Source organism: Myotis lucifugus, unplaced genomic scaffold (assembly GCF_000147115.1).
Source record: "Myotis lucifugus unplaced genomic scaffold, Myoluc2.0 scaffold_6, whole genome shotgun sequence".
Classification (NCBI taxonomy): Eukaryota; Metazoa; Chordata; class Mammalia; order Chiroptera; family Vespertilionidae; genus Myotis; species Myotis lucifugus.
This window is the reverse complement of record NW_005871054.1, coordinates 18,981,503-18,984,481: the sequence shown is the minus strand read 5'-3', so window position 1 is coordinate 18,984,481 and position 2,979 is coordinate 18,981,503. Positions and strand designations below refer to the sequence as shown.

The 2,979-nt window shown below is 41.1% G+C and overlaps 1 non-coding gene and 1 pseudogene across 1 annotated transcript; both read right to left on the bottom strand.

Annotated features, from left to right (window-relative positions):
* Nucleotides 1-528: 528 nt before the first annotated feature.
* On the bottom strand, nt 529-1,709 carry LOC111824124 (annotated as a pseudogene).
* An 86-nt stretch (nt 1,710-1,795) lies between these two features.
* On the bottom strand, nt 1,796-1,902 carry LOC111824167. Its single transcript, XR_002827260.1, has one exon. It is a non-coding gene; the product is annotated as a U6 spliceosomal RNA (small nuclear RNA).
* Nucleotides 1,903-2,979: the final 1,077 nt, after the last annotated feature.

Sequence of the window (2,979 nt, the reverse complement as noted above, 5' to 3'; positions counted from 1 at the left end):
CGGACATTGAAACTTGGACTCAGAACTGTTGGACATTGAAATTGGGGTTTAAACATTCTTTGTTCTTAAAATGTTATGTTTAAGTTTTAAAATGTTTTGGGTTACGGATTGGCATTGTTTTGTTATTGTTTTAATAGCCAGAGTTTTGTTCTTGATGTTTAAGTTTTATTTTTGGCCGGTGTGGATCAGTTGGTTGGAGCACTGTCCCATACACCAAAAGGTGGCAGGTTCGATTCCCAGTAAGGGTACATACCCAGGATGAGGGTTTAACCCCTGGTCGGGACACATGCGGGAGGCAACGATCAATATTTCTCTCTCTCAATAATATTTCTCTCTCTCTCCTTTCTTCTAAAAATAATTTTTTTAGAAAGATGGAGGTTTCTGCTGAGCAGAATTTGCCTTCTTTTTAAAATATATTTTTATTGGTTTCAGAGAGGAAGAGAGAAACATTAATTGGCTGCCTCCTGCACGCCCCCCACTGGGGATTGAGCCCACATGCCCTGACAACAGGAAAATAGAACATCAGAAACAGGCTACTTTTTTAGAAAGGCACTAAAACGTGTTTCGCATTTTTTTCTCTGGAACATTATTCCACTCCTTCAAAGTCTTCAGTATTTCAGATGTTTTAGGTCACATCTTGGGGTCAGTTGCAACTAATTTCTGTAGGAGAATTTTTTCTTTGTCATCAAATATAGCCGAGACATGGCCCTTCCTTAGATCTTCGAAAATCTTAAATGTTTCCTGACGACTGAGAGGTATATAAAGAAGCTCTGAAAGAATTAGCCCTAAGGCAAAGGTGTCCACTTCATTTCCATATTCTACTGAAGCGAGCTGTTCTGGGCTCATGTAGAATGGAGTTCCCTGGTCTTCCGTCCGCTGTTTATCATGTTTCTGAAAGGTTACAAGTCCAAAGTCTCCAATCTTTATTTGTTTTGTATCTACTAAAAATATGATACTTGGCTTAAGGTCTCAATGAATTAACCCTTGTGAATGTATATAATCCACTCTTGTGACTATTTGCTTAAATAATCCCAAAGACAAATCTTTGGATTATTCCTTCTTCTGCTCTCAATCCAGTCTTCCAATGTCCCTTTATCACAGAATTCCATTTGGATGAAAAGGCACTTCGTCAATGATCTTTTGTTGTAATCTTCTCCATCCCAACAATTATAGTAGCGAACAATATTTGGATGACTAAGTGTTGCCAAAACTTTTACTTCACGCTTTACCTTCTCGTTATTGTACTTAACACGTTTAATAACGTAAGTCGTCCCATCAATTCTGTGTTTTGCTTTGAAAACACTGCCATATGCACCAGAGCCAATTGGTGCTATTTCTTCAAAATCCTTGATAAACCTCTCATCCACAGTATGCTCATTTACAGGAGAGTCAAATTTAGGTGCCAAATTTATTTTCACGTTCTTCAAACCTTTCCTGAGACTACTTCTGTCACCGTTATAATTTCTCTCTGATCCATTTCCTGAAAAGCCACTTTCAGAGGATGATTCAGAATTGGGTGCCATCGAGAAGCTGCTCCCACAGTCACTGGACCAACCAGGGGAGCATCAGCGGATCCTGAATCACCTTTCGTTGAGCTTTTTTCTAATTGTATCTGTTCATACGCAAGTTTAGCAGCCAAATGTTTTGCCTTCTGTTTAGTAGAACCTACAGCACCAGGATATTCTTTCTGTCCAATTTTGCATTTACAAAAAAAACGAGACTCAGAGGAGGCGCAGTGCGGAGGTGCATGCGGAGTGGGCTGGAGGCTGAGGGCGTGGTTGTCCTTTTTTTTTTTTTAAATATGGAACGTTTCTCGAATTTGCGTGTCATCCTTGCGCAGGGGCCATGCTGATCTTCTCTGTATCGTTCCAATTTTAGTATATGTGCTGCCGAAGCAAGCACGTGGTTGTCCTTTTCAATCGGGAGGGAGTCTCAGGCTCTGAGCTCCAGTTCCGGGCGAGTCTTTGGGGACCCAGACTCATATGGGAGAAGCGGGACTGTCTGGCATCGGTCCCCTAATCCAAAATTTAATAAAAGAAATCTGATTTTCACATCTGGGCAAATAACTTAAATATCAGTTGTGTTTTATTCATGCTGCCTTGTCCAATTCCCTTAATTGTCCTTGCAATGTCATTTTGCTGCCCCCTCTCTTTCTTTTGCTGTTCAGAACCAAAGCTTTTCCAACTGGAACGATCCACTCTGGCTTTTGAAATGCTAGCTCTCCAGCTGGTGATGGAGTGTGTGTAAACTGCAGAAAGCCTGTGCTAGTGAATTTCTGGTTTGCATTAGACCATCATGGTTTATTGTTTTGAGGGCTCTTGAAGGAAAGTTCCAACCCATGGTGTCATGCCACATCTCCAGGTGACCCATTCCTTTAACATGACCTTCTTGTGCTTAGCAATCACTTGGGTAAATCTTTAGATACAGTTCATCACCGTCATGTCTCAAATGAGGCTAATCTGAATCCCTTGAAAGCACGCATAAAATATGTAATTGCCCTTGAACATAAGCACAAATGATTTACTGGTAAATATTTGTTTTACTAGACCACATCCCACTTCCCCAGACTGCAATCTGTATTTCACAGATGCTGGTAAGACCCACATATTCTTGTTGGTTCATGATGGTTCTAAGTCGGTGGCTACTTAAAGGTTCTCCCTACCCCCCGAGTAAAATAAGTAATAAGAGACAGAGTAAAGGATCTTTTATTGATTCTACTGTTGACTTCCCTGACAGTGGTTTCCATTACTCTCTGGGCTGATTTGCTGTTCATTAGACCTTCTCTTAGCCCTTGGCAATCAAGACCCTCTAAATCTGAGCTTTTTACACTTACCTCTCTGATCCTCCTAGCAACATTTCTTTTTCTCTGCAGCCAGATGTGTAAAGACCAGCCTTTGTGTCAGTTGTCCTTATCCATGAACACATACTTTGTCCGAGGCTCTCCTTCCCTCCTTCCAGCTCTGGACTGTCATCGCTAGT